This window comes from Xenopus laevis, chromosome 8L (assembly GCF_017654675.1).
Source record: "Xenopus laevis strain J_2021 chromosome 8L, Xenopus_laevis_v10.1, whole genome shotgun sequence".
NCBI classification, from domain to species: Eukaryota; Metazoa; Chordata; class Amphibia; order Anura; family Pipidae; genus Xenopus; species Xenopus laevis.
Window position 1 is genome coordinate 19,830,051 of NC_054385.1, and position 15,151 is coordinate 19,845,201.

Here is a 15,151-nt window from a genome sequence, read left to right on the forward strand (position 1 = left end):
ACATCATATTAAAAGCTAACTCAAAGGTGAACAATCCCTTCAAGCACTACTTGAAGCACTACTACCTTTGGTATGGGCCCAATCAGCTCATGAAATGTGTAAATATAGGAGAATATCAGTCATTCAGTCATATTAACAAAAATATCTACTGTAGGTCACCAATGATGCGTCACCCCAAAATCTCACCTTGATGTTCAAGCTAAGCTTCCTGCTACTTCTCCATTTCGGAACTAAGATACTAACACCAAAAAAACATGCGGTATCAGAGAGGACTTGTCCCTCAATTTTTTTGAAACATCTACAAACATTTACAAAACATATCCACTCTTAGAAGAACCCACCTATGATGTTCTTGCTCCAAATGTGCTATGAAATTCTGAGTTTTGAAATAACCCTCTATAAAACTCTCTCTGCACAATAGGGGCCAGGCAATGGAGGTTATCTATGACATACAGTTCTTATCATGGGATTGAATCTGGCCCTAAACAGGTATGGGATTTGTTATCTGAAAACCCATTATCCAGAAAGCTTTGAATTATGGAAAGGCCATCTTCCATAGGTGGCTACATTTTATTTAAATACTCCAAATCTTTTTTCTCTGTAATAATAAAACAGTACCTTGTACTTGATCTAAAAAAAAAGATATAATTAATCCTTATTGGAAGCAAAACCAGCCTATTGGGTTTATTTAATGTTTGCATGATTTTCTGGACTTAAGGTATGAAGATCCAAATTACAGAAAGACTTGTTATCCGGAAAAACCCAGGTCCGGAGCTTTCTGATTTCATTCTGACTCTGCACCGAAGGGTATTTACAGGTATTAACACATGTGCAGGGTGAACAGGGAGGGGGACTATGGAGGGTAGGGGTTTTCATTAGTTTGGGGATTTCGTTCTTTAAGCAGACTGGGGGCCGTAAAAATCCTTTGGATAGTCACCAGTTGGACAACCATATCCTTATAAAAGCATTAATGGATTTACAATGTGCACCAATCAAAACACATCTAATATTTTTTTTCCGTCAATTTCTTGTTCAATGTGTTCTTGTTCAAAGCTGTCATAAATCATTATAAAAATATTGCCTTGCTAAATTTACATGGCTGAAAATGGGACCACTTAACAATCAGAAGAATGATCACTGTTGTCACTTTTTCCACAGAGCCAGATAACAGATTAATTCAGAACCCTGACAGAGCCATGTTCAGCGATGCGAAACCCGATCCCGCTCTCCCTTCTCGAACCTGTCAACGAAATGTTGAAAAATCAGCTATTTTCTGCAATTTTCGCTGCTGCGATCTTTCATCGAGAAAGCTGGGGCTTTTATTTCTGGATTAGAGGGACGGAAGGTTGTGAACTTTGAACTTTGACCTTCTTGACAAGATAACCTTTTAGTTGTGAATGAGTTAACCAACAAGAGAGTGCTTGTTTACAGGTGAAGTATAAAGGTATATATAGTGACTACAAAGAAAGCTTATTCTTGTATATTTCATAGGCAAGTGGCTCAAACATTTCAGGGCCAATTCAGCCCGTCCTCAAGTCTAACAAGTACAGACTCCTTTTTTTTTTTTTTTTTGTAAAATGGATTAAAATCTTCATAGTTTAACCCAGGAAATTTTTACACCCCAGTGAGATGAAGAAGTAGCTAAGTGGGGGACAAATATATTGAATTCACAATGTGCCTCAAAACCTGCCTCAACCTTGCTGTTCAGCACACAGTGAATTCACAGAACCATGCACCCTAGTTTTGATCCAAACCTGCGTGCTGGGCATGTTTTGGCCATAGCAAAACAGTCTTTCTGTAGGCTGGTGGTGGCACTATTTAGCACTATTAGCAGTTAAGTTGTTTGTGAAGTACCAAATTCTTGTATCATACTTATTTTAAAGTTTCACCTTCTAAATGGCAACAATGATCCAGGACTTCAGACCTGTCACAGGGGTGGGGGGTCACCATCTTGGAAAGTGTCTGTGACACTCGCATGCTCAGTGGGCTCTGAGCAGCTGTTGAGAAGCTAAGCTTAGGGGTCGTCACTAATTATCAAGCAGAAAATGAGGTTTGTCTGTAATATAAGCACATATCTACATGTGATGCTAATTGCACTGGTTTCATGCTGACGTAGTATTTATCTGTATTAATTACTAACATTTACATTCTACGTGTACTGTATATTGAGTGGTGCCTAAGCTCAGTAAGTGACAGCTGCACAGAGCATGTGCAGTGAATTTGCAGAAAAGAAGATGGGGAGCTACTGGGGCATCTTTGGAGACTTTACTGCTACATCAGCCGAAAGCATAATGTACAACATTTCTAGCCTACTTCTTTAGTTAAGCTTTAGTTCTCCTTGAAGGTGGGCTAGTTTAGGTCAGGCTTTGAGGCACATTGAATTCATTAAAGTGGTGGGGGCAGAGTTGGGTATCTTAAACAAATGCCGACATAACGTCTCAGTATTTATTCTGTGGAGTTTATGGATCCTGGTATGCAAGGCAAATCACCCCACTCCAAAAGGAAACCCTCATGTAGGAAGAGATAGGGAGAGAGTTAAATAAATACAAGGAGTCTGGAGCTTCGCTGACAAGGAAGCAAGCTTTTGTGGAGTCATTGGCACTTGTCATTAAACAGGCAGTGATCCTAGGGTTTCAGAAAATGGCAAGTTTTAAAAAAAAGCATGCCTGTTCCAGATATATTTTTTTGTCTGATGTTTCAGAAGGATCATTGTCTGATGTTTCGGATATACAATCTCCTATATGTTTGATTGATAAAGATATACGTTTGTTTGATCCCACAGATCCCTCCAAGTTGTCTTCTCAGCAGACAAACATATTTCTTCCTTAAAGAAAATGCATGTCAAAGAGATCACTGCAGTGTGGAATAAGACAGAAAAGAGGGCCCAAACAGCGGATAAACTTCTGAAAAAATACCCTTTAAGGAAGAGGATTCCAAATTCTGGGATTCTGGGAACCTAAGGTTGACGCAGCCTTGGTGAGGCTTGCTAAAAATAAGCACTTTCATGGTGGATGATGCAGCAGTTTTCAAGGAGCCCATGGAGAAAGAGATTGAATGAAGTCAGAAGCTTACTGCAAGATCACTTGTGAGCAGTGAGGAGAACGCTGTGGCTCAAGCCCTGGGCAGAAGACGTGGCCTTCAAAACTAATATTTGCCAGCTTCCTTTTGAAGGTGAAATGCTTTTTGAGGAAAAACTAGTTGCAATCATAAAAGTCTCCGAAGGTAAGAGCATGTTTCTTCCTCAAAGAAGAGCAACGGGTAGATTTGATCTTCCTTACAATACAAGCCTGGGAGTGAATATTCTAGAACAGGGCTGTCCAACTGGCGGCCCGCGGGCCATCTCCCTTCTGTGGCCCATCACTGTGTTGTTTTACCATATGTAAAATTTAAAAGGTATCACTACAGAGATTAACTGGCCCCTGCATTGTTAAACCTCAAATTCAGACTCTAATCCCCTGTATTGTTCACACCTGTGATCCCCCTGTATTGTTCACACTTGTGACACCTCTATTGTTTATTTCCTACAGCCCTGTACTGTTCACACCTTATTCAAAATGCTAATGGGGCACCAGCACTGTGTCACTGGATGTAGTACATATTAGAATGATAGTTTTCCCTGTCTACTGCTCTCTTCTGCCTTCCCTTCCTATGTGTGCCTTTCTCTGCTTGCCCAGTGCTGCTTGTTTGTGCCATTTTCTGCTTACTCAGTGGTTCCTGTGTGTGTGCCATTTTCTGCTTACTCAGTGGTTCCTGTGTGTGCCTTTCTCTGCTTGCCCAGTGCTGCTTGTTTGTGCCATTTTCTGCTTACTCAGTGGTTTCTGTGTGTACCATTCTCTGCTTGCCAAGTGCTGCTTGTGTGTGCCTTCTCTGCTTGCCCAGTGCTGCTTGTGTGTGCCATTCTCTGCTTGCCCAGTGCTGCTTGTGTGTGCCATTCTCTGCTTGCCCAGTGCTGCTTGTGTGTGCCATTCTCTGCTTACTCAGTGCTGCTTGTGTGTGCCATTCTTTGCTTGTGTGTGCCATTCTCTGCTTACTCAGTGCTGCTTGTGTGTGCCATTCTCTGCTTGCCCTATGCTACCTGTGAAATGTAAATGTTCTTGGGGTTTGTTAGCATTTGAAAATTGTTGTTAAGGGCCCCTAAGGTGTTTTATCATGTGTTGGGGGGTTGCTGTATTATCCACAGGGGAGGATGAGGCATATGGATTTAAGGGTATGTTTTTAACATAACTTCAATTTTTCACATATGAGTGATGAGGGCTTTCCCTGCAGTGAGCACCATCCATTTGTTTTTTTGGTGTGCTACCACCCTTAATGTGGATATGATCTTAAAAGTTCTTGTGGTAATATGGGTGTGGTTTACAGTGGGTGTGGTTTAAAAGTGGGCGTGACCAACACTGACTGCCATTATCGGCCCTCCACCACACAGGCCAGTAAAATTTTGGCCCTCGGTACCACAGAATTTGGACAGCACTGTTCTAGAAGATCTTGATGCCAAGGTTCCAGAAATAATCCCAAAAGAGCTAGTGTTTTTTTCCACCTCCAACTCTGCAACTCTGCAGCTCATGAGAAGTGAGGGTGTCAAGGCTCAGGCCAGAGTAGGTGACAGGTTAACCCTGTTTGCTCAGGTCTGGGCTGGATCAGGATCACTTGGGGAGTGACATAATTTGAAGAGGTTTTTGTTTTTAACAGCCCCAATAAGGATTATTTCCACCCAATGTGGACAAGCTTTCAACTAAGACAATGTGTAGGGGAGGGTCTGTGTCTTTTAACTTGGTAGTGGGAGATCCTTTCCATTGGCCTGGATGGAGGTTAACCCACCGGTGAATTCTGCCATGGAAAGCATCCAGGAAACATAAATTAAAGGAAAACTATACCCCTAAAATGAACACTTAAGCAACAGATAGTTCATATCATATTAAGTGACATATTAAAGAATCTTACCAAACTGGAATATATATTTACATAAATATTCCCCTTTTACATCTCTTGCCTTGAACCACCATTTCGTGACTCTATCTTTGCTGCCTCAGAGATCGCCTGACCAGAAATACTACAACACTAACTGTAACAGGAAGAAGTGTGGAAGCAAAAGGCAGAACTCTGTCTGTTAATTGGCTCATGTGACCTTACATGTGGTTTGTATGTGTGCACAGTGAATCGTATGATCCCAGGGGGCGGCCTTTATTTTTTAAAATGGCAATTTTCTATTTATGATTACCCAATGGCACATACTACTAGAAAAGTATATTATTATGAAAATGGTTTATTTACATGAAGCAGGGTTTTACATATGAGCTGTTTTATGCAATATATTTTTTATAGAGACCTACATTGTTTGGGGGGTATAGTTTTCCTTTAAGGTGACTATAAAGCAATTTCTTGTTTTTTGCTCCTGCTCAGCAACATTTCTAGCCCTAGAAAAGAACAGCATTGCTATTCTATTCATTGAAACACTTTGATTTACAGTACTCTCTGTTTTCTTCTTTTATGGAGCTTGGACTGGGTGTTTTTGAAGGTTTTATATTGTTCTAATTTCCACCAGCCATTGGATCCAGCCAATATAATATAAAACAGTGTGTGGAAGCAGTCACACTCCTTGAATGGATAAATTATCACACCGCACATTTAAGAAAGTAAGTATTAAACTGTGTATTGCATATATGAACTGCATGTAACAGGTAACATACAGTATAGCTTTATTCAAATGCTTCAAATGCTTATTTCGTGCTTTATTGTGTGTGTTCATATAAATATTTTCAGAATTATAAATTATCTTGTCTATGGTAGTGCAAGGTTAACTGCAAAAACACATGTATTTTGTGGGCAGGATTATATCAGGTCAGATTGGGTAGTAGGGTCAAGCAGGTAAAAATATAGGTCCAGGTGTTGGGTCTGGGTTAATTTCAGTTATAGTACGGTCATCTGTGTAGATGTGTCCTTCAAACACTCCACATCACTTGTTTTGAAATTGTCTGTGGGTCATAAGTTAATGTTGTGTTTTGAAGCGGTAAAAGGTGGTATAGCAAGCTCTGTAATTCATATTAAAGTGGACCTGTCACCCAGACACAAAAATCTGTATAATAAAAGTCCTTTCAAATTAAACATGAAATCCAATTTCTATTTTTATTAAAGCATTCATAGCTGCTGTAAGCTCATTTAAAAATCTCAGATGTCAATCAAATATTGTCTGCCCCTCCTCTATGCCATGGGCATAGAGGCGGGGCAGACAATTACTTTCACTTTCCATTGAGCACTTCCTAGATGTCACTGCTCTCCACACATTCCCCCGTTCTCTTTACCATTTAATTGTGTAGCCAGGGCATGGGAATAGACATCGGGTCCCCCATTCTGGTGCACAAACAAGATTCTGAGATGATGCAAGGCTTTCCTTAAAAACAGTGTCCACAAAATGGCTGCTGTCTGCTTGCTATCATTTAGAATTTCCAAACTGAAGGAAACACGATTCAAATAATTTATACAGTGTAATTAAAGTTCATTTTGCTTGACTAATGTGATAAAATAGGATTTTGAATAATTTTTTTGGGTGACGGGTCCCCTTTAAGTATCTTTTGAATGCAGCATCTTCCAGCAATAGTAGATTCTTGTTTTTAAAGAAGAAGGAAAGTGCTTTTACACAATAGTTAGGCACCCCCAAGTGATCGCATTTACTTGACCTGACACCCGAGCTGGTTTAACTATCAGGAGATAGGTGCACCGGGCCGGGTTATTCCAGAGAGAGAGAGAAAAGGGAAATCATTTTTTTAATAAGTGGGTTATTTGGATAGAATTGAGTTTAAGGGAGATGCCTTTCTGTAATTTGGATCTTTCTGAATAATGGGCTTGCAATTAATGGATCCCATACCTGTACAAGTAATATGTGTAATATGTTTTCTTCCTGCCCCCCCCCCCAGAAAATGTTTCTCTGCAGGGATTCAGGGTGATCCTATACAGTAGCAACTCTTATTCACAGCAAAACATTGTCAGCCTGCTTCTTCCAATCAATATCCCAGGACTGCGCACACTAAACAACACACTGGCAGCTTGCTTATTGCCTCATTAAACGGTCACCAAGATGGCCTGACCTTTGTCCTTGTAATACTGAACATGGGATAGCTAGAATGATATATCGAAGTCATCGGAAGAGCGAGAGCTGTGCTTAGATGTAACCTTTCGGAAGGTTAGTTATGCAGTAAATTCTACCTATAGCTGCTCCCTTTATCAGCACAGAGAGGATATTAGGAGCCTATTGATTGCTAATAAAGAAGCAGCCAAAGATTAATGCCTCACATTATCCAAAGACTGATTTTTTTTAAATATTAAATGCTGATTTTTAGGAATCTAAAAATGATATAATGTACATATTTATAGACATTCAAACAGCGACCTCTTGTGGTGGTCGATACAAAATACTTTAAAACAATTAAATAACAGTGTAACAATGTTAAAAGCATCAAAGTGTATCCATTTCACTTTCAAAACCTGTTTCTCAATGTGACTATCATTATAGATACATATAAATGGGTTAAAATTACTAAAATACTCCTTTATCATGTGAATCGTGAATTATTATTCTCTATTTAACAATTGGTAACATTAACCCATTAATCCTCAACCTGAGTGATATACTCCATGCTTACAAAAAACACTAATTACACTTTACAACACATAGTTTGTTAACATACTGATATTTGTTACTCACTGACTATAGTACAATTAGCTGGATGATGCATACATCTCACTTCTTATTGAAGATGTTCCTTATTTTAATGCTGTAAGAAAATGTGTACAAATTAATAATGGCACGAACACATTAACATCTAAAGCGCGTTGGTATAGACTTAAAGAAAACAATTTAATCCCCAACTCTCGTTCAGCCCCTTAGGGGCTAGGGTTCCCAGCTTCCATATCCAGAAACACTCCCGCTGTAATAATTTTTTATCAGAATTAGTTTGTCTGGGATTGATTTCTTCTAGCACTTGCCATCTCAATTGCGCAACACCGTGTCTGTGTTCAGACCAATGTTGCCCAACCGAGGTGGCTTTGGTATGCGCATTTCGAATGGAGCTTCGGTGTTCATTTAGGCGTACTCTCACTGGTCTATTTGTCTTCCCTACATATCCCATTCCACAAGGGCATTTTAAGTAGTAGATTACATTTTTGGATAAACAGGTGTGGTACCCCCGTAATTTAATTGATGTTCCTTGTGTGGGATGTGAAACAGTATCCCCCGTTATAATGCTATTACAGTTCTGGCATGAGAGACAAGACCTCAAGGTCTTTCAGTGAATTTCCCTTGTTTGCTTACAAAAGAGGAAAAAATGTGGGTGACTATGTGGTACACACTGATATGCAACCCCCAGTAACAGCTAAACAGAGATTTCTGGGTAAACCAGTAATTGGAACGTTTCCTTGTCTCTCATGCCAGAACTGTAATAGCATTATAAAGGGGGATACTGTTTCACATCCCACACAAGGAACATCAATTAAATTACGGGGGTACCACACCTGTTTATCCAAAAATGTAATCTACTACTTAAAATGCCCTTGTGGAATGGGATATGTAGGGAAGACAAATAGACCAGTGAGAGTACGCCTAAATGAACACCGAAGCTCCATTCGAAATGCGCATACCAAAGCCACCTCGGTTGGGCAACATTGGTCTGAACACAGACACGGTGTTGCGCAATTGAGATGGCAAGTGCTAGAAGAAATCAATCCCAGACAAACTAATTCTGATAAAAAATTATTACAGCGGGAGTGTTTCTGGATATGGAAGCTGGGAACCCTAGCCCCTAAGGGGCTGAACGAGAGTTGGGGATTAAATTGTTTTCTTTAAGTCTATACCAACGCGCTTTAGATGTTAATGTGTTCGTGCCATTATTAATTTGTACACATTTTCTTACAGCATTAAAATAAGGAACATCTTCAATAAGAAGTGAGATGTATGCATCATCCAGCTAATTGTACTATAGTCAGTGAGTAACAAATATCAGTATGTTAACAAACTATGTGTTGTAAAGTGTAATTAGTGTTTTTTGTAAGCATGGAGTATATCACTCAGGTTGAGGATTAATGGGTTAATGTTACCAATTGTTAAATAGAGAATAATAATTCACGATTCACATGATAAAGGAGTATTTTAGTAATTTTAACCCATTTATATGTATCTATAATGATAGTCACATTGAGAAACAGGTTTTGAAAGTGAAATGGATACACTTTGATGCTTTTAACATTGTTACACTGTTATTTAATTGTTTTAAAGTATTTTGTATCGACCACCACAAGAGGTCGCTGTTTGAATGTCTATAAATATGTACACGCTCTATGGTTGGGTATCACTGAGGAAGGGCTAATATATACAGGCATATGAGCAGAATGTGCTACTTGTAATTTAACGTAGTATCTGAAGTTCAAAAAAAGACACGTCCATTAAGTAACCCTTCATCTGCTTCTTAGGAAAAAGGCATCCAAACTCTTCTTAAAACTATCCAGTATATCTTCTCAGAGAGAAGTTCACATTTTCTCACTGTAAAGAAAAGAATTTAACATCTTTTCTTCTAATCTAAATGGATATCATTGGAATTTAATAGTGAATTAAGCATCAGAGTGTGTAGTATATGGTTCCCTTATATATTTTTATCTAGGTAATATATCTTCTCTTATAGGAGACATAAAGTATAAGTGAAACCCCCTTAATCTTGAAGCGATGAATAATACAAGTCAGAGCTTTAATTCTAGGCTAGAAATGATTATTAACTTTAAAAATGGCTCCTTTATTGAAGCTTCCCATAGATCAGCTGCAGTCCCTGTCCGTGTTTCAAATGAGAGATGGGCATATTGTAACAGTCCCTGCCAGCAGCACAGTAAATGAGGTATAGCCAATCGCAGCCCTGCATTTACACAAGCAAAGGATTCAGTTCCCTGTAAGGGCTGCCTAGCTGCTGATTGGTTCCTATTCTATAGTGCAGTGAGATGAATGTTGCAGGCTCCCTATACAGCTTGGGAAAGGAGGCAGCAAGAAGTGGAACAGATGGGTGGAACCAGAAAGGTTTTTTTTTAGTGCTGAAATGATTACTTGTGAAGATGTAAAGAAGATAAATTAACAACATGCATTGCTTGCTTTTTATTCATGGCACATCTCATGCAGTGTTAGGTGTACTGTCTATCGTGTCTTAAAAACACGATTGGTTATTGGCCTTGCATTAAGATCGGCTGGTTTGGCAAGTTCACCAAACGAGCAGATCTTTCCCCCTATATTCCCACCATAGTTGGGTTATCAGTTAACCCCATGGTTCAGCCCAAGTGCAGATTATATCAATCAGAAAAGGGGCTGTTGGGACGAGGACCGCGTCAATGAGCTGATGTGGTTCTGGATGCGACATGAAAATCAAACCTGTCCAATTGACATCTGGCTACTTTAGTAGTTGACAGTTCAAGTAGTCATGTGGATCACACCGCAACCTGGATATTTTAAAATCAACATTGATTTTTACTTGCCCCTAATCCACAGAGATTGCTAGTTTGTCCAAATCTCCCTGCGCAGATGTGTAATCTTAGATGGATTTATTCATCCTGCATATTTTATGTCATCGCCAAAGACTGTTGCCTAGCTTACATTAATGAATAAATTAAAAGTGCACTCAAAACAGAGTTCTGGGCACACTACTAAGAACCATCGGCAAATAACAGTTTGTACCATTGACAACCACCCTCCGTACATGATTCTTTAATGGGACCAACAGACCTTCGTTTAGAAAGCAAATATTTATGTGAAACTGTATCTACTTCACATATACTGCAATCCCACTGTACAAGGCATGATTTGTCTTTCGTAAAGCCACGCTGATTACTACTTGTAATGCCATTCTCCAGTCTTGAATGTAACATGTTACTGCAGAACTGACAACATTAAACCATACTGGATATGCTTTGAATAACCAGTACATAATCTAGTCCAAAAATCAGAGAAACAAAAATGTAGGAGAATTTATTTATTTAGCAAATTCAACCCCCTTGTAAGACTTTTCATAAGTGTCCTTCCCCACCTTAAGATCAGAGGACCTCAAAAATCTTATGGGCTCAGTGCAGACTGTGCTTCTATAGAGCTGCAAATACAATAGTTCCGTTGCAATTAGAAGTATTTTCTGACGTTCTGATTGGATCAGCTGGTGATAACACTAACCTTACAGATCTTAAGGGTCATTCACCCATACCCTTGTGGAAGAGTTGATAATCTGGGTGCTGGATCACCCCATACTTTCATTACAAGCTTGATATCTCATTCTTCATAAGAAGCCATGTCCCTAGTTTAGCTGGTAAATACATTATTCCTCATTCGCATTCAGCCTGCCTTCCAAGAAAGACGAGCGCTCAGATAAACACAGCCCTCACATTTCTTATTCTCATCTCCAAGGAAAATTTCATTTACTCTGCAGCTCAAAGAATATTGATTTTTTTTTTCTTCCCGGGTAGAACATGTCTTGAAGAATCCATATCTGATAGAAGATAAAAGCGACCACAAGCTCGGAATCTGGCATCAGTTTATTTTTTATCTTTGGAAGTTCCATATAAACACTACAGGCGCAAGAATCTTGTTGTCTTAACCCTTAAATGCCAACACCTCTCATAGTTTTTAAGATGTGGCTGAAGTTCATGGCAACTTTTTGTGGACTGATTTCCACATCTTGTTTGAATGATTTTCATTATTTTTGTGGCAAAATCCGCTGTTATGGTGCTCAGCATACTCATTTCGACATTCTTAAATCATGAATAAAACGCTAGGACTCAAGCTGTTTTTTCTTTTGAAGATACAGTGAGGGGAACATTTAGACGATTCTGACTTTACTTACAAACATTCAAAAATGGGTTCATCACAATTGCATTCCATCGCAGAAAATAAACACGTTAGTTTTCAGGAATCGCTGCTTTCCTTTAATTTTCAAACCATTTGAGGAGTCACTGGGATTTTTCCAGTTCTTGAAGGGGAAAAAAAAGCACAATTATCCGCACGACAACATTTTGCTTCTCATTGTTTTCTATGGCATCTCCGTGGTTTTCAGCAGCCAAGGTAGACTTATATTTCCTATCTTCTGGATCTCAAAATAGTGGATGTTTTCAGCAGCCAAGGTGGACTATAGTTTCCGTCTTCTGGTGCTCAAAATTAGTGGAGAACAAGAAAATGTGAATGGCCAGCGATAAATAAAATGTGACTGTGATTAACTTCCTGCAAACCCGAGTGTTAAATGTAGATTTATTATATTGCTTGTTGGTTTCTAGATTAAGAAGAAATCTGATAAATTTCAATAATTTAGTTCAGAAATGTAGACTCACCACATTACACACATTAAAAATCCAATATTGCCCATACTATAAAAATGGTCTATGAAGGGAGCTCCCAAAGCATACCAATTGCCAGTTGTATGTCCCGCGCCTAACCTTGTTGTTGGTGTGTTAAAAAGTGCACTTTTTATTAATGTTATTGGCTTGTCCACAAAATATGAATGTCTTTTGATTCAAAATTGCAACTGTTTCCGATCCTATACAATTGTAATCCAAATGTCACGCTTATACAGTTGGTCATAAGCGTAGTGCCTCCACGTGTGAGAGTTGTAGTTCCAAACAGATTAGTAAATGCAGAATCAACCTCAATTAGGGAAGCCAGATCAAAATTAGGATTGCCTTTGGACTAATCTGTTTGAAACTACAACTCTAGTTGCCCCAATAACAGTATTTCCTTTAAGATAGACCCCTTCCCAAAATAATCAGTATGAATAAACTAATCCATGTATAGGTGGGTGGCGATTGTTTATAGTCTAAATTCCTCTTTTCTACCTAATAGTAGGATGTTCCAGTGAGTGGTACCTGTGTGAGACAAAATGCCTGTGAGTGCCGAACACTGAAGCCGATATAGCGAATGTGATACTCGCCAGTCCCTAAACACTTCAATTTTCAAGGCTCAGATTAGTCTCAATTACACTAAATCCCTCTGTTAACCTGATGACTACAAGATACAGGGGGAATTAAGGGTTGATAGCAGAAAAATACAGCAAAAAATATTTAAAAAATGCACTTTGTGCAGCATCCAAAACTCTCCTGTTTTTACTTTGGTCGAGCAGGAGATGCTGCTGTATTCAGAGTTACTGGCATGGCTCCCAAATGACTGTGCCTAGAAAATTCCTGAATTTTCACACAGTAACATTCACTAGTTCGGGTAACAAGATTATGAACGGTCATAAATGTCCAGTTGTACTAATGACCCATAGCCACTTAAAGGGGTTGTTCACCTTTGAGATAACTTTAAGTATGATGTAGAGAATGATACTAATTTGCAATTGGTTTTCTAGTTATTTAGATTTTTATTCGGCAGCTCTTCAATTTGCATTTTAAGCAGTCCAAATTAGAAACCTTCACTGATTTGAATAAGAGACTGGAATATGAATAGGAGAGGCCTGATTAGAAAGATGAGTAATAAAAATTAGCAATACCAATACATCTGTAGCCTTACAGAGCATTTGTTTTTTAGTGGGGGTCAGTGACGCCCATTTGAAAGCTGCAAAGAGTCAGAAGAAAAAGGCAAATACAGGTATGGGATCCGTTATCCGGAAACCCATTATCCAGAAAGCGCTGAATTACGGAAAGGCCGTCTCCCATAGTCTGCGTTTTATTCAAATAATCCAATTTTTTTTAAATGATTCCCTTTTTCTCTTTAATAATAAAACAGTACAGTACTTGATCCCAACTAAGATATAATTAATAATCAGCCCATTGAGCTTATTTAATATTTACATGCTTTTCTAATTGACTTAAGGTATGAAGATCCAAATTACGGAAAGATCCGTTATCCGGAAAGCCCCAGGTCCCTAGCATTATGGATAACCGGTCCCATACCTGTAACTATAACCGGTCCCATACCTGTAACTATAAAGCTAAAAGGTACCTTAAAGGACAAGGAAAGTTAAAATAAAGAAGTAGCTAGAAATGTTGTACATTATGTGTTGTGCTTCTGTACCAGCCCAAGGCAAACACAGCTCTTTATCAGTAAAGATGTGTCTCCATAGATGCCCCAGTAGCTCCCCATGTTTTCTGCTGATTCACTGCACATGCTCTGTGCTGCTGTCACTTACGGAGCTTAGGAACCCACTCCCAATATACAGTACACATAGAATAGAAATGTCACAATATAAGGCTGGTTAATAATTCATACAGATAATTAATTAATGGAAGCTCAGAAACCAGTGCAATTAGCATCAGAATTTAATAATCAGACCTGTAGCATCAGATTATATTACAGACAACATACTTTTCTGCTTGATAATTTCCGACGACCCCTAATCTTAGCTTCTCAACAGCTGCTCAGAGCCCACTGAGCATGTGAGTGTCACAGACAGTTTCCAAGTCCTGGATCATTGCTGCTATTGAGAAGTTGAAACTTTAGGCTGTTGCAATATGTTCAGTATATAAAACATGACAGTTTTCGCCATATTCATTTTTAGGGTTTAGTTCTCCTTTAAAGGTAAACTACCCCTGTAATGACCAATTGGTGTTCATCAGTCTGTTACTTAAGAATGACAGTGCAAAGTGATGCCTTCTGGAATCAGAAGGTATTTACTTGTCTCATGCCATACACACAGCACTGCCTAGATCCCAAAAATGAGAGTTTTCATTCTCCCATAAGGCATCATGGGCAGAGACATGCAAATCACTCCTTTGTGTCCCTTTAAGAATGACAGCAAATATGTATTTGGTTGGTATGGGTGACTACGTTTGTGAAAATTAATCATTCCTAATGGATTTTAATGTTGTTGTTTATTATTTAGCCTTTCTTCCTCTTATGCTGCTGGGCTTCAACTCCCAACATTTTTCAACCTATAACCAAGGATTAAAGCATGCTGAGTTTGTAGTCCAGGCAACATCTCGGCACCCAAGGCGGGTAAAGATGGCCATATATAAAGGTGGGAGTGGAATCAGAACCGTGGGCAGAACCAAGCTCTTAAGGCCCCCATACAAGGGCCGATAAAATCTGCCGACAGATCGAGTTGGCAGCTTATTGGCCGTGTGTGGGTCCATCTGACAAGCTTCCCCGATCGATAACCTGCCGAAAGTCAGCCAGATCTCAATCGGGCAGGTTAAAAAAATCCCGTTGGATCGTGGC

At 39.1% G+C, this 15,151-nt stretch overlaps 1 long non-coding RNA gene across 2 annotated transcripts in view; it reads left to right on the forward strand.

Moving 5' to 3' along the window:
• The window catches only part of LOC108699516, a 144,091-nt gene that overhangs the window by 116,280 nt on the left and 12,660 nt on the right, over positions 1-15,151 (forward strand). Inside the window, exons 10-13 of one of the 2 annotated variants that reach the window (XR_005963535.1) lie at positions 1,159-1,431; positions 2,783-3,222; positions 5,491-5,630; positions 6,909-7,320. This is a non-coding gene — a long non-coding RNA (uncharacterized LOC108699516). Of the gene's footprint in view, positions 1-1,158; positions 1,432-2,782; positions 3,223-5,490; positions 5,631-6,908; positions 7,321-15,151 lie in introns of those variants that run through there. The other variant, XR_005963534.1, reaches the window with a different exon arrangement.